At 44.3% G+C, this 23,675-nt stretch overlaps 1 protein-coding gene across 11 annotated transcripts in view; it reads left to right on the top strand.

The window, feature by feature from the left end:
- Positions 1-204: 204 nt before the first annotated feature.
- Positions 205-23,675, top strand: part of PTPN13 (protein tyrosine phosphatase non-receptor type 13) — a 158,937-nt gene continuing 135,466 nt past the window's right edge. For 3 of the 11 annotated variants that reach the window (XM_083756223.1, XM_083756221.1, XM_083756220.1), the window contains exon 1: positions 2,204-3,089. The gene's annotated coding sequence lies outside the window, so the exon portion shown is untranslated. Of the gene's footprint in view, positions 277-2,200; positions 3,090-23,675 lie in introns of those variants that run through there. The other 8 variants (XM_083756218.1, XM_083756213.1, XM_083756219.1 and 5 more) reach the window with 6 other exon arrangements.

The raw sequence follows: 23,675 nt of genomic DNA, 5'->3' as shown, positions 1-23,675 counted from the left end.
ACCAGAGAGGTGCAAAACATGGGTCATTTATTCCAGTAAGATTTTACCTGTTCTCCCATCTGCTCTGGGTGCTACCAGGCTAGTGTTGCGAATCCATCCACCCTTCACATTGACCCAGGACCCACAACGGCCTTGTAGACACAACCCTTTCTTGCCCCTCTGTAATATCAGGCTTCTGTCCTTCATTCCTGCCACTCAGGTAGTCCTGGAAAGAGAACGTCCGTTCCCCTTCTTAACCTTCATCCTGAGGCTATAACACAGTTCTACTTTATTGCGGTAAGAATGACTAAGGTTGTGTATGCAAAGCAGTGCAATGTAAACTGAGCTAGAAAAATATGTATATTGTGGTTACTATTATTATTATCATTATTATTAGCAATCACTATAATAACAGGATTGAAAAATGATGAATTTTATTGATGAGCTCTTGCTGGTTTTACAGTTATTTCATTGGAATTGTTGAATGGTGTGTTTTCAATCTTGTTTTGATGGTGTATGTCACCTACAGAATGTATTTTATTAGGTGGCTCATAGGTACAAATAATAAAGTAGTAGTAATAATAATATTATAATAATTTATTATTTATACTCTGCCCATCTGGCTGGATTTCCCCAGCCACTCTGGGCGGCTCCCAACAGAATATTAATAACAATAAAAAAGCAATAAAATATCAAACATTAAAAACTTCCCTAAACAGGGCTGCCTTCAGATGTCTTCTAAAAGTCAGATAGTTGTTTATTTCCTTGACATCTGAAAGGAGGGCGTTCCACAGGGCAGACGCCACTACCAAGAAGGCCCTCTGCCTGGTTCCTTGTAGTAAATAACAGCACCATCCATGTGAATTGTGCACTGCAAAGTAAAAGAGCTAGGCTCCCTGCTCCAACACTCCAAAATTCAACACTGGAATGGGAATGCAAACAAGAGAATATTAGGCACACACACACACACACACTTCAGTTATTGCAAAGCTATAGTTAGTTATTGTAAGGTGGTATTTTGTAATAAAGGGACGTGGGTGGTGCTGTGGGCTAAACCACAGAGCCTAGGGCTTGCTGATCAGAAGGTCGGCGGTTCGAACCCCCGCGACGAGGTGAGCTCCCGTTGTTCGGTCCCTGCTCCTGCCAATCTAGCAGTTCGAAAGCACGTCAAAGTGCAAGTAGATAAATAGGTTCCGCTCTGGCAGGAAGGTAAACGGCGTTTCCGTGCGCTGCCCTGGTTCGCCAGAAGCAGCTTAGTCATGCTGGCCACATGACCCGGAAGCTGTACGCCGGCTTCCTCGGCCAATAAAGCGAGATGAGCGCCGCAACCCCAGAGTCAGTCACGAGTGGACCTAATGATCAGGGGTCCCTTTATCTTTATCTTGTAATAATTCCCCTCCCCCCAACAATCTACACCTGGGGTTCCCAAACTGTCTGTGAGGAACATTGTGTGCAACAGATGCTCTCTCCTTTTAAGAACCTGCAAAGTGAGGAGAGTCAGGAAGTGATGGGGGAGGAGGCATCTTAAAGGAATGGAGAGGATAAGTGTAACCTCCCTTTGGCTGTGTTTACTTTGGTGAGTTTCTCTGAGGAAAAGTTATTTCTTTGGCATGCAGATTTATATTGTAAACCACCCAGTGATCCTCAGATGAAGGGTGGTGTAGAAATGTAATAAATAATAATAATAGCCACAAACAGCAACCAGAGGATGACATCATAGTCCCAGCTATGAAAAATGTGGCAGTCGCTGCTCCACATCGCTGGTCTCTTCATTTACTGTGTGCAACCAACAAGGTTTTGCCAAAGTAAATCCCACTGAATTCAGTGAGGCTTCTTAGACAATATCCAGAGGTTCTTTGTTTCAGACTGTATTTTTAACAATAATATTTACCAATAATAATAAATAACATATAGGAACCAATGTGAAGAATAGCGAGTAAAAACAACAAGAAGAACAATAAGTTATTCCTTTTAGTTATTTGCATTGGCTCCTGTAAATATATATATATTTACAGCATTAGTAGTGGTAATAAAGTAGTAGGAGCCAAGGAAAAGCAGAGAAAAAACCCATATTATAATTATTGTATGTAGGAACCAATGCAAAGAATAGAAAAGAAAGTATTATACTTATTATTATTATTATATGCAGGAGCCAATGCAAAACACAGGAAAAAGTCTCGTATTATATTAAATATAATATATTAGATATTATATTAAACGACGTTAAATCTTATTTTGTGCACAAGCCATTGCAAAGAATGGAAGATAAAATAATGTCCAGGAGCGAGTGCGAAGTATAGGAAAATAAATAAAATAAACCCTAGCTTTATCATCTTGGAAAGATGGGCGGCTTTCCTGGAGCGTTTTGAAAAAGTTAAAGGAGAGGAAGAAACCACGTTGCTCTAGGCGGCGGCGGCGGCGGCAGCAACAACAGCAAGCAGGCCTGGAGGTTGGCTTAGTAACCAGAGAGCGGCTAGACCTGCCAGGGCCCCAGAACGGGGCGGGACAGGAGCGAGAGAGCGAGCGGGAGACGGGATCCCATCGAGCTTGTGTCAGCAGCTTCCCCGAGGGGCGTGAGTGGCTGAGAGGCAGGCGGGGGAGGCTGCTTCGCGGCTGGCTACAATGGTTACAGCCCTGGAGAGGCAGCGTTAGGGACGCGCGCGCAGGCACACCGACACAACAAGCGCGCACGCACGCACTCCGGGAGCAGCCGCTTCGGCTGGTGTCGGCAGGAGGAGGAGGAGGAGGGCGCAGGCAGGCGCCGAAGAAAGATCCCAAACCCCCATAGCATTGCCCTGCTCTCTCGGGCTCTGGAAACCGCCGCTAACTTGCAGGGAAACTTTGCGCCCTGAGCTGCGTCCTCTTTCGCCAAACAAACAAGCCGGAAGGGGGTCGGGGGGAGAGAGATGGGGGGCTCGGGCCGGTCAAAATAGCAGCCCGGGAGGAGATGCTGCCGACGCCGAAGCCCCGATCCATCGGCTCCCCCTCTCCGGGCTCCTTTGCAGGTTCCAGTTAGCGCCATCGTCGGGGAGGAGAGAGGGCTCCCCATCCCGTGCCCAGCTCTCCAGGATCGAGGTGTTGCGGTGTTGTTTTTGAACTCAACGCGGCCGGTAAGTGAAGTCGGTGTATGTTGCCTTGGACGGGTGGGAGGCGGCGGCGGCGTCCTGCCCTAATTCTCTTTCGAGAGCGCTGTAATACGGGGTGGGTCTGTCCCCAGCTCCAAAATACCCCTCCCCACAAGTACTCCCAAGTCTTTAGTTCGTGTGTGCGCACTTGGCTATCTCTGATAAGGACTACTGAGACCATGATGCGGAGTTGGGCTGCGTGCTCGCGTGCTGATGGGGGCAAGTGAACGTCTGAAGGGTGGTATGCGTCGGACCTCCCTCCCCTCCCCGTGGTGTGTGCAGGAGGGGGATGGGAAGGCTTGTTGTGGGGTTGCTGTGGATGATAGGGCGCAGCAGGGGCACGGATCCTTTGGCCCTCCAGATATTGGACTACAAGTCCCATCAGCCTTAACTATTGGCCGCGCAGGCCGGGGTCGATGGCACTTTTAGTTCAGCAGCGTCCAACATGCCGAAGCTTTCCCCACCCCTGGAAGAAATTCCTAAAACAGACCTTTTTTGTTGTTTGCTTTCTGTACTTTTTAAAAGAGTCGCTGGGAAATTGAGATGGTGTGGAGGCATCAGCTGCAGTGAAAGTGTGTGTCGGAAGGATCAAACTTCTCCCACGTTTGTTTGTAAACCACCAAAGGGAAAAGCCATCAAAGTGGTGTGGTTTTGGAGTCGTAAAGAATCTGTTTTCTACATGGATCACCCCCCACGTGGAACATATATAATTGGACTGGGAGGTCAGGATGGAGATAAATGTCTTTGCTTGGTGTTGGGATGAGCATTTGTGAGTGTGTGTGAGAGAGATGTGGGACTTTGGTACAGATGGATTTGTTGGAGGGGAAAGGATAAATTTCACAGGGCACATTTTCTTTCCCTGCTCTGTATGTATGTGTGTCTTTTTTCACTCAGGCCTGCCTGCCTGCCCGTCTCTCTCCCTTTTAAATAATTGTGGAAAAATTGTGTCTCATCAGAAGAATGCAAGGGAGGAAAGAGAATATTGATGCAAGCTGTTTTGCTGCTGCTGTTAAAGTTTCCCACTATTTCCTGTCCCAAAACCTCAGCACAGAGCAGAAATTTTGAGGTTCACAAACTGGCAGATGGAGAAGACATTTGGAATAAAACTTGAGCTTTGAAAGTTAAGATGCTAGTGCCCTGATACAATTTTTCTCCTGAGAGAATGATCCCCAGTCACTTCAATGAAGTTTTCTTCTGAGGACCTTGGCCTGCTCGCCTTCAACACTCTTACTCTGCGGTAATAATCCTGTTGACATTCAGCTGAGATTGGGAGAGAGGAGGAGGAGGATGAGATTTGTGGGAGAAAAGTTGGAAATCGGGGGAGAAATCTGCCGGGGAGTGCTGAGAAATAATACGGGTTTCATTTTTGATATTTATCTACCTGTAATCAACACCTCCGCAAAACCACAGCATAATCTCTCCTCTCATATTGGCGAGTGTGTCATTCTCCCTAAATTGCATGTTTTAAAAACAACAAAGGCAGGACTTGCTTCATAGAGAACCGCCAGGAGTTGCTCTGGAGCAGTCTGATTTTGGTTGGGAATTGAAACGGCGCAACCGGTTTTGTGTGTTGGGTGGATCCCGAACTAAAGGCATGGCATCCAAAACTGTGGGGCCACAGGTGGCTGTTGACAACTGGTGTACCTAAAGCATCTTCTTCACGGCACAAATTGGCCGCATTTCTCCTGTTCTTGAGATATGGCATTGATTGTGATTGCAGCTTGGCTGGGTTTGTTGGAAAGAGAGGAAGCGGGTGGGCTGGGGGTAGGATTTTCTGCTGGTGTTTTGACTGTTTGCATCTGGAGAAATTTGGGGCAACCTTAACAAAGTAACTACAGTATTTTAATCCCACAGGACTGATTGACAAGAAAATGTGGTGTATTGTTTTTTGTTCCTGGTAGGCTTCAGATCAGCAAGGGTCAGATCCACACCATCCATTTACAGCCCACTCACTTTCCCCAGAGAATCTTGGCAGCTTAGTTTCCCCCCTTCAAAGTTATAACAGGGGTGGTCTTTGATAATCTTTTGTAATATGGTGCCCGGCATGAGGCCAAAATCTTGTATGCCCAAATAGGTAAAGGTAAATGGACCCCTGACCATTAGGTCCAGTCGTGACCAACTCTTGGGTTGTGGCGCTCATCTCGCTTTATTGGCTGAGGGAGCCGGCGTACAGCTTCCGGGTCATGTGGCCAGCATGACTAAGCCGCTTCTGGCGAACCAGAGCAGCGCACAGAAACGCCGTTTACCTTCCCTCCGGAGCGGTACCTATTTATCTACTTGCACTTTGACATGCTTTTGAACTGCTAGGTTGGCAGGAGCAGGGACCGAGCAATGGGAGCTCACCCCGTCGTGGGGATTCAAACCGCCAACCTTCTGATCGGCAAGTCCTAGGCTCTGTGGTTTAACCCACAGCGCCACCCGCATCCCTGTACGCCCAAATAGAACTCATCAATTACGGTTCTTCTGAATTTAAAATTCCCAGCCTCCTTAGCAAACGACAGTTCCCAGGAACCTCTGGGGTAAGTCATGTGCTTTGAATGTATGGCATGGATCTGCCAGATCTACTTTTAATTACGCTTAGAATATGGGCACCATTGGTGAAATTGGTGGCCAGCTCTCACATGGCAGCCTCTCTCCATCCAGCTCCTTGGATCCTGAGGCTTCTTGGCCATATATGCGTTTGCTTGGGGGCCAGTGTTTTATTTATTTATTTTTAAGTGGGTCTGGGTATAAGGGGGACTCAGCCCAAAGGCTTCTCTGCCTGCAAGTGCCACCCTTCCCCCCCACTCAAATTGGCATTAAAAATATCCCTGAATTTCCCTTGGGCATAATTGGGGATAGGAAGAGACCATAGTTCAGAGTATCTGCTTTGCATGAGAGGGTCCAGGTTCAAACCTAAAAACTCTCCGCACCATTAAGAAACCACAGTTCCCATAATTATTCGCCGTGACTATTTAAAGTGCTATGGTAGTGCTTTAAATGTCTCGTGCAGATGGGGCCCTTATCTCAGAAAATGTGGAACTATGCGTTTGGCACCACAGTGTGCAATTTCACTTTGCTTTATGTGCCTCATCTGTACCTTCAGCCCAGTAGCACAAACATTGGAAATATAAATATTTCTGTCCTCATCCTAGCATTTTGTTTACTTACGTGATGTTGATGGGGGAATGGGATTGTATTTGTCTTCCCATTCGATTCGGAGTTTTCAGCTGCAACAGAACAGAAACTAAAGGGTTCAGGATCACTCAGTTTGAATTGGAAAAAGGAGCAGGCAAGGAATGCTAAGTGCTTAGCCACACTTCTTATTGTCCTGCTGTGGGAGCATTCTTTAGCACTCAATCAGAGAAAATTCGGGTTTTCTCTGGATTGATGTTTGCTCCGATTGAAAGCTAAAGTGTATGCTTGACCTGGAAAAGCAGCAAGGCTAAGTGCAGGTCAACCATTTTTTTGGGACATTTTTTATTTACAGCACTTTGCTCCTTTCACATGCTTGATCGTACCTTGCTCAAGACCGGCTGTCATTTAACCACAAATAAGGTCGGCGGTTCGAATCCCCGTGACAGGGTGAGCTCCCGTTGCTCAGTCCCTGCTCCTGCCAACCTAGCAGTTCGAAAGCACTTCAAAGTGCAAGTAGATAAATAGGTACTGCTCCGGCGGGAAGGTAAACGGCGTTTCCGTGCGCTGCTCTGGTTCGCCAGAAGCGGCTTAGTCATGCTGGCCACATGACCCGGAAGCTGTATGCCGGCTCCCTCGGCCAGTAAAGTGAGATAAGTGCCGCAACCCCAGAGTCGGCCACGACTGGACCTAATGGTCAGGGGTCCCTTTACTTTACCTTATACTGCTTGCATGTTGCCAAGGTGGTGGTTGTTTTCCTTTTTCACCAAGCAGTTTGCACATCAAACAAGAGGGCAGGAGAAACAAAATGCTGTGGAATGTTGATCCATAATCATTACCATAGTGAAAACATAGGTTAGACAGTTGCAAATAAGTCACAACACTTGGCTGTTAATAATCATCTAATTTCTGCTATTAGAGAAACGCAGAGTGCCAATCTCTGCCAGTGTGGTGTAGTGGTTAAGAGCGGTAGTCTCGTAATCTGGGGAACCGGGTTCGCGTCTCAGCTCCTCCACATGCAGCTGCTGGGTGACCTTGGGCTAGTCACACTTCTCTGAAGTCTCTCAGCCCCACTCACCTCACAGAGTGTTTGTTGTGGGGGAGGAAGGGAAAGGAGAATGTTAGCCGCTTTGAGACTCCTGAAAGGGAGTGAAAGGCGGGATATCAAATCCAAACTCTTCTTCTTCTTCTTCTTCTTCTTCTACTTTGGGAACAAGGAATCTGTGGTCCTTCAGATGTTGCTGGGTTACAGTTTCCATCATTCCTGACTAGTACCGATGGGAGTTGTAGTCCATCAACACACAGAGGGCCACAGGTTCCCCACCCTTTCTTTATACTGATATTTTGCATCCAGTGTTTATGGACTGCCCCCAGTTCCATGTTCAGAAGGAATTCTAGAACTCAGGACATACTGTGCACAACTTACTTTGTGCCTGACTTTGCTCAGTTTTTCAATTTCTGTTCTGAGAATCAAAGTATACAGTATGTTCAATGCACGTGCCTTCTGTTTTTTTCCTGAATTTGTTATAGTTTTGAAATGTTTAAAATATTTTTTTATTGCAGATGTGTTTCTTGCCCTCGGCTCATTTGGGAGAAAGGGCGGGATATAAATGTAAATAAACAAATTAAATAAATAAAGGCGCCAGGGGGTTATTATCTTGATCACAGCAGTGCGTCCCTTTCCAGCTGCAACTGGGATGGAAACTGGGGGTTCAGCTCCATTTTGCAGCTTAGGAAATAAGTTCCCATTGGCTGAGCAGGACCGAATTTCCACCGTGTCTCAGGATAGAGCGGATTAAACCCTTCTGCACTGTGGTCAGGATAATAATATCGTCGTGTTCCACTCCCCACCCCCTGGCACATATAATAAAAAGCACAAGTTGCCGTTGCATACTACTTATTAAGTGGTTAAGGACATGAGCGTAGGCAAGGTGGGGCAGTCGCCCCCATACATCAAGTAAAACAGTAGAAATACTTAACCAACTGACCAATCATGACAGTTCTGCCCCTGCAACAAAGGTCCTTCCTTCCCGCCAACAAAATTCCTGGCTATGCCCATGGTTGGGGATGCACAATAGCTCAGTGACAGAACATCTGCCTTGCATGCAGACGGTTACCAGGTTCAATCTCCAGGTAGGGCTAGGAGAGATTCCTGCCTGAAACTCTGGAGTGCAGCTGTCAACCAGTGTTGATGATACTGAACTACGTGGACCAATGTCGAAACAAAATAAAAAAATTACTGACCAATGTCAGGATACTGAAATAGGTGGACCAATGTTGAAACAAAATTAAAAAAATCCTTCCAGTAGCACCTTAGAGACCAACTAAGTTTGTTATTGGTCTACCTACCTGTACTTAGACCAATGGTTTGACTTCTTCTGAAGTGTAACATGTAGTTTGGCTCCAAAAGAGGGGTGTGGTGTGTTTTTTTGGTAAGTGGTGGCCCCAGATGAGAGAGAAACCTTCCTTATGGCAACAGTTTCCAGGATGGTTTTGTAGCTAACGGTTTATTATGGTATAAGCTTTCATGACTTAAGGGTCCATCAGGCCTCCTGTCTTACAAATATCCCCTTAACTCAGGCATAGGCAAACTCAGCCCTCCAGCTGTTCTGGAACTACAACTCCCATCTTCCCTAGCTAACAGGACCAGTGGTCAGGGACGATGGGAATTGTAGTCTCAAAACATCTGGAGGGCTGAGTTTGCCTATGCTGCTGAAAATAGCTGCTTGCAATAACAGGCTACATGAGCACAGGACCAGACCCTGCAGCGAACCCAGTGGTCAGCTTTGTCCCTGTATCTTCTTATTGCAACACCATCAGCCATGTCAGGGGCTGCTTCACCTGTTCATCTTCATCTTCCAGAATAGAATCATAGCATTGTCAAGTTGGAAGGCAGCCTGAGGGTGGTCTAGTCCACCCCTACAGGAATCGAACTAGCAACCTTGGCATTATTAGCACCATGCTCTAACCAACTGAGCTATCTAGGCTGCTGCGTACTATCACCTGCCAGCAATGCCCTTCTGTCCTACCGATGGAGGGCAAACAGATCAATCTCTGTGCAAAGGAATAAATGGACACAGATCTAACACAGCAATTGGCAGCATTCAGAAACCAACAGGAAAATATTTTCGTTTCCCAGGATCCTTCAACAAAGGAACTTCAAAGGGAGGCTCCACCATGAAATTGTCAATGAGAACTTATCAGGGAGCTTGATATTATTTGCTTAGGCCTGAATTGAGACAATGGTGTTTTTCTCTCACTCCAGGTGTTAGACTAGGATGATTATGTTATCTGTTGCTAATAATGCTGTGTGTATCTGGTTTACTTTTGAGCTTTGCGTAGAATTGTCATAGAATACATACCTATTGATTTTCATGGTCATTTTGCCTCCTGTTTATATTGTCTTCCCCATCTATATGCCCATTTTTTATATTTGCCATATGAAGATAGTGACTTCTGAATGTGATGAAGTGTTCACGAAAGCTTATGCTACAGTAAATCTGTTGATCTTTAAGGCGTCATAAAACTAGTTTGGTGTTCTTTGCTCATGTTTTATCAGGGTTTCTTTCTGTAAACAAGTAAAAGCATGAATGGAAGATACTTTCCCCTAAAGATGTAGTAGACATTCGCTGGAAAAAAAATGCGGGCAATCCAGGCTTCCCAACACATGCCCTGAGGTCAGTCATTAGAGCATGAGACTCTTAATCTCAAGGTTGTGGGTTTGAGTCCCATGTTGGGTGAAAGATACCTGCATTGTAGGGGGTTGGACTAGATGCTCCTTGCGGTCCCTTCCAGCTCTACAAATCTATGTTTCTGTAATTTAGAGGTGAGGACCAGGGCCTGACCTTTCAATTTGACAATATTAGGTGCTGATACAGCTGTGGTAAACATAATGTGTGGTTTTTTTCATAATGGGTGAAGCCATTCGCAGTAGGAAAGCATGGAGGAATCTAGGTAGGAGGTTATGATCCCTTGCATGTTTACTTTGAAATAACTTGAGTTCACTGGCAAGTACAGTGGCAACTTACTGGCAAGTACAGTGGTACCTCGGGTTAAGTATTTAATTCGTTCCAGAGGTCCGTTCTTAACCTGAAACTGTTCTTAACCTGAATTACCACTTTAGCTAATGGGGCCTTCTGCTGCTGCCACGCCGCCAGAGCACGATTTCTGTTCTCATCCTGAAGCAAAGTTCTTAACCCGAGGTACTATTTCTGGGTCAGTGGAGTCTGTAACCTGAAGCGTATGTAATCTGAAGTGTATGTAACCTGAGGTACCACTGTACAGACTCTGCTAACCCAGAAATAGTGCTTCAGGTTAAGAACTTTGCTTCAGGATGAGAACAGAAATCGTGCTCCGGCGGCATGGCGGCAGTGGTACCTCAGCAGTGGTACCTCGGGTTACATAGTACCTCGGGTTAAGAACCACTTAAGAACCACTGTATAGGATTTGTAGAGGTAGAAGTAACTGACTACAAAGGGTCACAAACATGCTTATTAATCAACACTTCAGCCTTTATATATAAACTTTTTTTAGACATTACTTAACGCTTGAAGGTGACCTTCACTATCATGAGGACTTGAAACCTGATTAAAAATAATAATTACAAGGAGCAAGAATTATGAAAGGTGGAAGTGGCAGTTTCCTAACTCCAGGCATCTTCCGAAATAATATTGGTTGTATGGGATGCTTTGAAGCAAGTCCTGAATGGAGACATAAACAGAAAATGTTTAATTGGAGCTGCCCTTCCATTTACGGTAGATTTTTCAGGAATGCCTCTGACAGCTCCTCCTCACACGAGCATGCTGAATCAGTCCTTAGGGATGACCAGTTCGAGCACAACATTTTCCACCTGTTTGTGCCATGGAACCAAATGTTATGCGGGAACTGGCCCTCCCTTTTGATTTTTTATGAAAATCGGTTTATTAAATTCCCATTGTGTGTTGCCAAACAAGTGTGCCTCATTTGAGGTGGGGAAATGATAAAAGAAACCTTGCAACTGCATTATCAGTTTCTTGTATGATATTGAGCAACCCAAGTGATATTTCTTGCAAGCAAAATGTGTTTCTTTATTCAGAGTGAATTTTATTCTGCAAGGCATTTCTCTCCATATCAGATTGTAGAGTCTCTAGCTATTTACAAATATGGTAGATCTGCCTTAAGATATAAAGCCTTAAGGTAGAACTTGAAGCAAGGCGTTTCTTGGTCTCAGCTCTGTGAGAGAAATATAAATCGAAACTGACATGACTTGTTTCCCTGCTGGAAGGTGACTTCTGAAAGTATTTTTTTACACATTATATAGTAGCAAATTCAGGTGTGTCACTGAATAACATGGAGCCACAGCCAATCTTTACTTTTTGTTAGGTATCAATCTTGTCAGGAACCGCTCATCACTTCCCCATGTGTTGAACTTTGTACCTGTAGCGTCTCTGGGAGAAGTTCCTCCTGATCTGACCTAGTTCCACCTGTCCATTGGCTCTTCACGGGTAGGAATGAGGAGGGGGAAAAGACTTAATTTTTTAGATGAACCTTGCTTGGCAAAGCAAGGTCTACTGAAGTGCTAGCATACAGTAAGCCCACAATTTACGTGGGGGCAAATTTCCAGGGATTGCACCTAAAGCCAACATTGCATATAATCTAAACACATGAGATTCAATGGCGGGTGGGATTGCCAAAGTTCTCTTTCCTGGATACCTACCATCTTTCTTCCACCTTATTTTAATTTTAATTGTTGCCAACAATGTAAAGCTGAATGCACACAACTTAAATGTTCATGAGTCTTCCTCTTGGTTTTGACTCTTAGTTCATTCTCTGACCTTACCTCCTGGTTGGCCTCATATCCCGCTTTCTCTCTTGGCTCCCAGTTCCTGACTCCTGGCACTCTGGACCACTGTCCATGGCCCGACCCTGATGCAGGTGTATGTGATGTATACCAGGGGTGAGGAACCTTAGGGCTCAGGTGGGAGTTCCAAATGTGCCCCCACAAGCTTCTCTAGCTGGCTCTCCCCAGGCCACAACCCCTCTCAGTATGGCTTTGCCCGTCCTTAAATGTTTTTGACTGGTTGCAATGTTTCCTTAATGAAATATACTCGGAGTCGAGTGTGGATTTCATGCTCTTTATTCAGCTCATAGTAGTGAGGAAGAATGGAAGTTCCCCCAGAATGTCTGCTTTATATACATTATTTACACAATGGGCCCCACGTGATTGGCTAATTCCGAGATTCTCCTGTAGGCCGATCAGGTTGCGGATTCACTTCCCCTTGGAGCTGGATTGGGTGGCTCCTGTGGACCAATCAGACTGCTGCATTCTAGGTCCTATTGTTCTAGGACCAATCAGACCGCTGCATCCTGAATCCTATTCAACTCACTACATAACACTTAACCTCCCTTAATGCCTCTCACTTGACCAGGAGAGGTGTGCATAAAGTGAAATTTACATTCATTGCTCTGCCCACATTTCCCTCCCTCTGTTCCACCCACCCCTTCTCAGAAGATTGCCAGAAGGGAATGGGGCCCTCAGACTGAAAAAGGTTCCCTATTCTGATATACACTTTTCCAAAATACAAATTTGCCATCACATTTACACTTGGAAAATAATTTGTTATACTTCTAATAAATAAATAAATATAAATATAACACTTGGAATACCTCAGAAGAGAACGACTGATTATGAATCTGACCTGATTGTGTGTCAAAACTGTATAGAACCTATCCTTGTGGAGAAATTCAACAAATGCCCACCTGCCAAGTCATATTTTGTTGACTGTGCTGAGCTGTGGGCCCTGTGGCGAGCTATTTCTGTAAGACAGTAAGCCCTCTTCAGGTGTCCAGCCTGGACATGTGAACCCATTAAGGAGTCAAGCAGTGGTGGCTTGTACCATTTGGAGCTGGTACAATCAAAAGCAGGGAAACCAACAGTAAGTGGACCCAGAGCCAACTAATTTGCCCCCCATCTTACTTGCTGCTGAATTCTGCAAGTGCAAAAGTGGGACCAAGGAGGAGAAAGGGGACAGTTAAGGCCACTTCCCTAGGTTGCTTGTAAGTAAGAAGGCAGACAGGTGTGCGCTGGCTAAAGGTAGACTGAGGTTGCTGGGGCAGTGCTCTATTCATCCTCATGGACCAGTCTCCAGCAAAGGGAGACATGCATAGCCCCTGCCATATGCCGGGTTGCCATCTTCTGTCCTTCCTACCTCCACTTCTGACCTTTGTGTCTGAAGGGGCTTATAAGCTATTCAGCTGAACAGGAAGTTCAGCAGTGGCTATGCATGGGAAATGGGGGGCTGGGGCAGGTATGCACCCCATTAAGCACCCTGCATGCTTTTGCCCTCACCTTCGTTTAGGCTGAACACCTGAAGAGGGCTGCTCTTCCATGCAGCTCTGTGTAAGATTACGGCTGTCCAGAGGTCACTGTGAAATTAGGAGGTACTTCAATATCAAGTGGGTTTTTTCCACGAGAGTAGTTTCTTGTGGTGCAGGGCAGAAGGTAAATTGGGAGTGACTAGTACAGTGGTACCTCGGGTTAAGAACTTAATTCGTTCCGGAGGTCTGTTCTTAACCTGAAACTGTTCTTAACCTGAGGTACCACTTTAGCTAATGGGGCCTCCTGCTGCAGCAGCGCTGCCACTGCATGATTTCTGTTCTCATCCTGAAGCAAAGTTCTTAACCCATGGTACTATTTCGGGGTTAGTGGAGTCTGTAACCTGAAGCGTATGTAACCTGAAGTGTATGTTACCCAAGGTACCACTGTAGATTTACATGCGTTTCTCAGCAAAACCCAAACACCTCCACTTCACAAAATTTGGTTGTTAGAATTTCTGATCTGTGGCGACTACAGCCATTTCCAGACACTTCCCTGTTTCTGGATGTTATTCAGTCACATACCAGCAAATTCAGACCGCACAATTATAGTTGATTGGGAAGCCTTGTGCAAGAAACCCACTTCCACAAAGGACCAGGCTTTTAAACAAATGGGGAGGAGCACTTTTAAGCAGGTCATCTGTAGGAGTTCTGAAATGTAGTTCTGTACCTCATGGTTCGAGTGCAATAGGTAATTGCCTCTGACTCTCAAAGCCACTACTTTGCACTTAACCTCAGATGGTAAGGCCTCAGGTTCCTAGCCTAAACAAACCAAAGTAGATCCAGTAAGGTTTAAATCTGTCGACGCTGAATATAGTAGCTAAGAGTATGAGCTAGGAGGGCCTCATTCAAAATTCCATCCCAGTGATGTACTTGCTAAGTGGCCATAAATAAGCCACTGACCCAGTTTGGCCAATTATTGCGGGTTTTGTAAACCATGGTTTACGAAGCCAGGAATGAGCAGCAAAGCACAGTTTTCCTCCCTTGCCCTTCCTCTTCTCCCCCATTGCCTGCTGGTTTCAGTGCAAAGATCCTGGCTTGTGTTAAACCACTGTTCCTTGTTGCATCCAACCTGGGGAACTCTGGCTTAATGTTGGTCTGCAAATAAAGCAGGATGTGATTGATAGTTCCCAATTAATTAATATTTCCCCTGATTAGGAAAAGATATTCAGAGCTGGTTAAGGAATGGTTAGAACTGGCTTTTGGGGGGTTGGCCTGTGTCCTTTATCTGTTGTAGGTAGTAAAAGACTGTGTGACAGCATCTCTGTTTCAGAAAGTTTGCAGCAGGTTTTGGATCCTAAATGTGTCCTTTTGAGTGGTATACTCCAAGTAGTACTTGGATTTCTGTGGTTTTAAGTCTGTACAGTATGTTTAATCTTATATCCCTTTTTGTGTTTCTCTGCGTTAACTATTCTCTATGTGAGTTCATGTGTGCAGAGTCCTTGGGAATTACTGACAAATTGTATTTGTGTGTGTAAAATGAGGCAGAAAATGCACGTTCTTGACCTGAAGCTACGTTGTCTATATGTAGCTGTCTATATGTAGATTTAAGGTCTCCCATGCAACTCTGATGTTTTTCAACGTGCTTGATAGTTTTCCTTCCTTGGAACAGCGTATTATCAGGAGCAGGGGTTCTCAAAACTCTTCTGCAGAGACTTCTGTCATGGCCCCCTGGAGAGAAGGGGTGTGGATGTAAACCTATTAACATTTTGCAAATTTATTGCCTCTAAAAGTATGTTCCATTAACACTGTTCATCATTCATCTGAAATCCTGCAGAGCAACTGCCCGTCTGTGTAGACATTACTGAATTAATCCACCTGGGTTATCGAACTAAGTATGTAGTGCTCATTCATTTTCAGGGCTATATTTGCAGTCTTAAGGATCAAAATTGTGTTGGCTGTATTAAAATGAATGCAGAAATTCACAGGATGCTGAATTCTGAGCCCAGCAGTGGGTACCACAATTTCAGAATTCTGGAACATACTCGAGCCTTGCATTTTGACAACCAAAATAGCTTAGCGTGACCTTGGGAAGTTGCCGTCTTTCAGTCTAGCCTACCTTACCAGGTTGTTGTGAAAACAAAGTAGAGAGAGGGTGACCCCCTCCTTGGAAGAAAGGTGAGACATAAATGTTATAAGAATAATGAATAATAATATGGGGCAAAAGCTCCTTATGGTTGTGACTAGTACTTAATTAAAAAGTGCTTTGCTCATATTCAACAGTGGCTGCTAGCTTGGATGGTTAGAGCAGGGTTTCCCCAAACTTGGGTCTCTAGCTGTTTTTGGATTACAACTCCATCATCCCTAGCTAGCAGGACCAGTGGTCAGGAATGGTAGTCCAAAGACAGCTGGAAACATAAGTTTGAGAAACTGTTTGAGCCTAACTCTGGGAATACAGTGCTTTCATCAAATCAGCTTTGAATGACCAGACCTATCTTCATATATGTCAAAGTAACTCTTACTAAACCCTTACCTGTAATTTCATAAAAATAGCAGATGAGAATCAAGGAAATAGAACCATGTAATAATGGTAGTGGGAGAACTGGAATAACATAGGCTAATTGGTTCTTCTTTACTGCAGTGTAAGTAAAGAGGAGGAATAATGAAGTGGCATTCCTTAAGTTAATTGTTAGTTAACGAACAGCACAGCACACATATCATTAACACATCCAACTGATAAAGGAAGTTGGAACTTCTCAGAAGTGTGCTTTCCTCCTTTGTAGTGGAGAGAAGTTGCACAAAGATGTTTTATATTATATATAGATTATATTATATATAGATGTTTTATATATTATCTCATAGAAGTGAGATTGGCAGAGATCCGTGCTCATATGCTAGTGATGAAGAGGTGAAGAAAGTAGTTGTGCATGTCCCCTTAAACAGCTAGTTCCTTCTGCTGGTGGCCTATCAGCCATTACTATGTCATCTGAGTGAGGTAGGAAAGAGACATTGGGCTTTTTGTATTCAGAAATTTCTAAGCTGCCTTTCAGGTTTTCTCCAAGGCATATATTAATAACAAATACACAGTTTAATTAAAAACAAGCATACAGTTCAGATCATGCTAAAACAACTAGTTTAAATAAACTTAATACAATAAAAAAGTAAATAAACCCCAATGAAAAAACCCAGCAGTAGTCTGTGCAAGAAAACTTTTCAATTAACACTGGAAGCTTCCAGATTGTTGGTCTATTTAGCCTGGTATTGTCCACATGGGGAACCTTCACTTCACTTTGTGAACCTAATTAAGCCCATCAGCCCTCCTCATTTGACTTGCAAGCATTTAGGATATCAGGTGCAGCCCCTGTAAAAAGATGGCTAACCTTAAAGCAGGTTTGCTTGCAGCACCAATCAGCAAATCATGGCACAAGATGGTGGCGGCTTGAAAGGGGCTTCTCAAGATTCAACGATCACCAGTCGTGGCATCAGGTGATTGACAGGTGGGTGGTTCGGCTCAGCTGTCAGACTTGGCCTGACCAGATCGAGTTCCCCATGCCTGGCAATGGCTCTCCAGGATGTCAGACAAGGGGACATTCTCAGCCACACCTGGAGGTGTCAAGGATTAAACCTGGAGCCGTCTTCCTGCAAAGCAGATGCTGTACCACTGAGCCCTTCCTTAAGAGCCAAGGGAAACCTGGTAAGCCTTTAAAACTTCCTTCAAAGGAGACAGCCATATATTTCCTTGAAAGGAAATTGCAACTGGGTTGGAGGGGCTTATGTGCTTCCTCATCTGTTTCCCTCACTGATCATGGCCGCTTGGTCTGGAAGCTGTTGGCCAACAGGTGAGCAGATGGACAAGGAACCTCAGACTGAGACCAGAGTTGGCAGCTTTATATGGGAAGTTGAGATCCTATTGGCTCTTTGTGTCACATGACTTTTGTTGGGCCGGAAGCTGTAGTACCACCCTATAGCCATCTGCAGCAGAGGGGCCTCAGCCCCGTAGGGATCAGACTAGCAGTTTCTTTTCTGTGTGAGCTGTCATAGTGGTTGGGTGCCTTTGCTCCCATTTCCATAGTATCTCATTCGCCACCCCAGGATGACGTCCCTGAACAGTCCCAATCAGATAATAATAATAATAATTTATTTATACCCCGCCCATCTGGCTGAGTTTCCCCAGCCACTCTGGGTGGCTCCCAATCGAATGTTAAAAACAATACAGCATTAACTATTAAAAACTTCCCTAAACAAGGCTGCCTTCAGATGTCTTTTAAAGATAAAATAGGTGTTTATTTCCTTGACATCTGATGGGAGGGCATTCCACAGGGCGGGTGCCACTACCGAGAAGGCCTTCTGACTGGTTCTCTGTAACCTCACGTCTTGCAGTGCGGGAACTGCCAGAAGGCCCTCGGAGCTGGACCTCAGTGTCCGGGCAGAACGATGGGGGTGGAGACGCTCCTTCAGGTATACAGGACTGAGGCCGTTTCGGGCTTTCAAGGTCAGCACCAACACTTTGAATTGTGCTCGGAAACATACTGGGAGCCAATGCAGATAAAAGGCCAAACCAAACTTTGAAAATTGGGAATGGTCACTTATGAAGATGCAACACCATGCGACTTTGCTCTTAACCATTAGGAAAAGTGGCGAAGGGTGAAGACTAAATGTGTTGCTTTGGGTGAGACGAGGAAAGACTTATTAGTCGTAACGATGCGTTTCAGGAAATAACCTGAACCTGGCCTTGAATCACTAATGACGCGGTCATCAAAACCTGAATCACAGTATAGATGGTTCATTTCTGCTTCATAGAGAAAGGGAAAGAATGAGAGAAATCAAAGCATGTCTGAACGTGTCTGGCATTTTGTATAAAACTGTCCTGTGTCGAAAGGCAACCTGGGTGGTTAGGCTGCCTGTGTACAATTACAGGTGAACTGATGATATGCTGTAAAATGGAAATGGAATACACAGCTGTTTCTCTCCTTGTTAAGTCTCTTTCCCAGCTCTGTTAAAAGGGTGGGTTGGGTGCAGAGAACAATGAAGTGCATTTATGCAATCTTATCTAGCACCACAGTTCTGGGGTTTGTATTGAAACTTAACTCTCATCTCTCCCAATGGAGAGGAGATCATGGATGTGCGATCTGAGCATGCTGCTTTAATCTAAAAAGGCTTGTGCATTGGTAAAATGGCTAACACTTGCGTAACAAATCAAGAGTATCTATTGTTAAAAGCTGAATCATAGAATTGTAGAGTTGAAAGAGACCCTAAGGGTCATCTATTCCAACCCCCGGCAATGCAGGAATCTCAGCTAAAGCATCCATGAGAGGTGGCCATTCAACCTCTGCTTAAAAACTTCCATTGAAGGAGAGTCCACAACCTCCCAAGGGAGACCGTTCCACTGACAGACAGCTCTTACTGTCAGAAAGTTCTTCTCCTTTCCTGTAACTTGAAGCCATTGGTTTCAGTCCTACCCTCCAGAGCAGGAGAAGACAAGCTTGCTCCATCTTCCATGTGACAGCCCTTGAGATATTTGAAGATCCTATCTCCTCCCAGTCTCTTTTCCAGGCTAAACATACCCAGCTCCTTCAACCATTTTTCATAAGTTCTGCTCATTCCCCTCTGCACACGTTCCAGCTTGTCAACATCCTTCTTAAATTGTGGTGCCCAGAATTGGACACAGTAAATAGGCTTTACAGTAGCTAGCCAGGAAACTTTAGCCTCTGCAAACAACTTCTTCTTCTTTGGCGATCACTCGTAGCTGAGTAAGATTGTCTTCCATAAACACGGTTTTAACAATGAGTCCGTAAGTGACTGTGGAGGCCAATTCTGGATCCACACCTCTCTCCACAGTGGGGACATTGGTTTCTGGGCGGGAGCTGATCACAGTGTGGATTTGCCAAGCATGCCTTCCTCCTGGCACGTTTCTCCCTTGTGTCCTGAGTTCGAGTGTCTTCAAAGCCCATGACACCTTTGGTAAAGTCTGTTCTCCAACCGGAGCGATCACAGGCCAGTGTTTCCCAGTTCTCAGTGTTTATACTACTTTTTTAAAGATTTGCCTTGAGACAGTCCACAAACAACATTGCATATATGTCAAGAGCAGAGTACCTGTAGTCCTCCAGATGTTGTTAGACTTCAGCTCCCATCATCCCTCACCATTGGCCATGCTGGTTGGGGCTGATGGGAGTTGAAGTCCAGCAACATCTGAAGACCTTACAGGTTCCCCATCACTGTCACACACTTTTGTTGGCGATTAGGCCAAGCTACTAGTCAGGTGCTATATGGTTGTTTTTAAAGCAAATCTGGGAAATAGATTATTATGAGAAAGATAATTTTTTCTCCCAGTCCACTTCCACCACTTCATGCATAATTTTATACACCTCTATCACCCTCCCATACACTCCCAGTTGCATATTCTAAATTAAAAATCCCCAAATGCCATAACTTCTCATAGGGGAGCGACTTTACCCACTTGATGAGTTCGGTTGCCCTTTTTCTGAACCCTTTCCAGCTCCACAATACAGTGGTACCTCGAGTTACAGACGCTTCAGGTTACAGACTCCGCTAACCCAGAAATAGTACCTCGGGTTAAGAACTTTGCTTCAGGATGAGAACAGAAATTGCGTGGTGGCAGCGGGAGGCCCCATTAGCTAAAGTGGTACCTCAGGTTAAGAACAGTTTCAGGTTAAGAACGGACCTCCAGAACAAATTAAGTTTTTAACCTGAGGTACCATAGATTTGTATAAAGGCATTTTGATATTGGCGGTGTTGTTTTTTGATTCCTTTCCAGCCTTATGAGTCAAGCTGTAACTTGGTTTCAGCTTGGCTCGTAAAGGATTTCTGAACTTGGGGACTTAGTATTCCAACCTCCGCACTTCCAAAATTTCCTACCATCACAGCTTGTGATGCCATTTCTGCTCACTTCCAGGCTAAAGGGCTCTTTAATCCCTTCCCAGAGCCCCTATGAGCCAAGCCCCTCTCCAGGTTTCAGCTCATGATGTCTAGATGCCAGGCTTGACCCAAGGCCAACTTTCTCTGCTGCCAGTTTCCCTCTGAGCAACAGAGGCTCTGGCAGAATGTCCTTCTATATCCCTTAGTTCGAATCATAGAATTGTAGAGTTGGAAGGTACCTCTAGGGTCATCTAGTCCAACCCCCTGCAATGCAGGAATCTCATCACGTGGTCCAGTTTGAAACCAGACTTAGCTTTGCAAATGTGCCAGCAGTTTTATTGCTGCATGACTGTTTTGTTTCTCCTCTGCCCCATAGCCTGCCATAAGCTAGGGGCATACACATCTATCAACTTTGGTTTCTCATTTTTTTTCAATCTTACATTCAGTTCTCTTTGTTTCTGCAGCAATTTGCAATTATTGCTCAATATTTTATTTTCGTTTTTATGTTTCTTGCAATACACACATTTTTGCCTGCAGTTTTGACCAAGCCAAACTTTTTAATAACCATTTGCCCCCTCCCAATATAATGCATTTTTTGCATGTCACTCTCACTAATTTGTGCATTTTTATGCACTCGTTCCCCTAATATATGGATTTTTGTACACATCGGTTGGAGAGCTGCATTGCAAAATTCAGACATGCGTGAATTTCAAAGGATAATTGTTTTAATTTGCTTCAGTATTGGTTCAGGTACAGTGGTACCTCGGGTTAAGTACTTAATTCGTTCCGGAGGTCTGTTCTTAACCTGAAGCACCACTTTAGCTAATGGGGCCTCCCACTGCTGCCGCGCAATTTCTGTTCTCATCCTGAAGCAAAGTTCTTAACCTGAAGCACTATTTCTGGGTTAGCGGAGTCTGTAACCTGAAGCGTATGTAACCTGAAGCGTATGTAACCTGAGGTACCACTGTATGGCAAATTAGGTAGTTTCTCGTCAAAATGCAAACCATACTGAAGAAGAAGAAGAAGAAGAAGAAGAAGAAGAAGAAGAAGAAGAAGAAGAAGAAGAAGAAGTACTAAATCCTCTGCTGTTGTTTGCATTGAGGAGGTGGGCTGAAGAACTCATTGCCTGTCTAGACTTGCATCAGGACGAGATTGCAGAATGGGCTGTACCACTTCAGTCTGCAGCTGGGTGCTCATATTTTTTAATGCACCCCTGCAAACAGTAAACCAGCTCAGCAGGCCAAAAAAATAGGCTAGGGCCCATATCTTTGCTATGTGAGTTTCCTAACTGAAGGGAGTTCTTTATATGGAGGAGCGTTAAAACTGGAATGCACCACCTGCAGTCTGGAGGAGTGAAGTCCATTGCCAGTTCTGTACAGTGGTACCTCGGGTTACATACGCTTCAGGTTACAGACTCCGCTAACCCAGAAATAGTGCTTCAGGTTAAGAACTTTGCTTCAGGATGAGAGGTGGCAGGAGGCCCCATTAGCTAAAGTGGTGCTTCAGGTTAAGAACAGTTTCAGGTTAAGTACGGACCTCCGGAACGAATTAAGTACTTAACCCGAGGTACCAGTGTAATTTTGCTCGAGGAAAAAAAAAGATACTAGCATTGCAATGGGTGGCTGCTATTACTTTTAAGCAAATAGAACGTGACTTATCTCATTATCGCCAAGATTATAGATGCTCTAATTTGCAACTCCTTGTTTTTGCAGTAGAACCTGTTCCCAACCATTAATTCTATACTCTAGCAAAGGTTTAATGCAATTATGGACTCTTCCCCACCCCCCTTTAGCCAGAAGGATGAATCTGGGAGGCTTGTTCCAGTACGGAATACAGTATGGTATTTAGTTAAACAACAGCAGCAATAATTGATGCATAGAAAGATTAAATGATAAACAAACCGTGATCTTCAACATTTTGATACAGATGGCGAATGGGGCTAATTAACGTGGAACCTTGAATAAATAACAACCTGACAAGCCAGGAGCTGTGCTCTGGTTTGCTTTTGAAATATAGCATATTTGTAACATTTTCTGTGCTTTCATTGTTTGTTTAAGCCTGCAGTGTTAAGGGGAAAATAATGCAAGTTGTCAACCTGATTCATTGCCACGGTTACACTGAACCACCTTATTTAAGACTACTTTAATTGATATTTGAAACAATTTGAGGAAGTGGGCATGTATTAAGATTCCTGGTGGCTGTAGCCTGTTGCGGCTATTCCTTCGATGTATTGAGGCCATAAATCTGCCCCGTTTCAGTGGAACTATAGAAATAGCAGAAGAAGGGTGCCAACGTCTTTTTCTGCTTCTCACGATGCTGTTTAAGACACAGGAGCCCTGCCCAAAAGGTATGTTGCTGACCCTAAACGGAAGTCTCCATATGTGAGGCTGTGCTATATGAATAAGCACAGCTGACACACAGTGCCCTGGCATGTGTAGGGCCCTGTATGCAGAAATGCATTGGTTCCTTCATTGCAAGGATTCTGTCTTCTCAGCAAATTTTCATGCTGCATGCGAAACCCGGTTCACAGGATCAACTTGGATGTGGCCACGCAAACAACAATAACAACCCAGCAGTTCCACAGTGCCCTTTAGTTAAGTGCGCAGGGAATTCCAAGTTGGAGGCACATTCGTGCCTGCATGTATATCACTATATGTCTCATTACTTTTTCTAATAGTTATACTTTATTAAGGTGACTTCAATTAAAAGGAATAAAGTGATGCGGGGAAAAAGAAGGAAAAGTGAGAGGGAGAAAAAGAACAACAACAAAGATAGATATAAAAGAGAGAATATGGGCAAAAAAGCAATATATGATATTCCCATACATTCTTTTTTTAATTTTTTTTTAATTTTTATTAAGTACAAAATAGAAAACATACATATTTACAACAAAAGAAAATACAATATAACCAAGGGGGGGGGGGAAATTGGAGAATATTTTGTCTCTTTTCATATTTACAGTTATTTATACCTCTATAAAATGCTATTCACGATAAAGGAGTGAAATGAAAGATAAGATATCAGAAAAAAGAACAGAGAAAAATAAAGAAGTAAAAGAAAAGGATCATAGGTGAATTTTTTTAAAAGTAGATAAGTATTCACTATACATAGCCGTTTCCCATCTATATTTATATTCAATTGTATAATTTCATCTTGTCCTTATCTACCTTAAAAGCGTTTTTTGTTTTTTTTAAAAAAAGGAATGTATTCCCATACATTCTTGTATAAATTGATCTCATCACTTGGTGCCATAGGAAGCTGCCTATACTGTAGAGATAGACCATTGGT

This window comes from Podarcis gaigeae, assembly GCF_964106915.1.
Source record: "Podarcis gaigeae genome assembly, chromosome: 9".
Taxonomy (NCBI): domain Eukaryota; kingdom Metazoa; phylum Chordata; class Lepidosauria; order Squamata; family Lacertidae; genus Podarcis; species Podarcis gaigeae.
The sequence above is the reverse complement of the archived record's forward strand: the minus strand, read 5'-3'. Positions and strand labels throughout refer to the sequence as shown.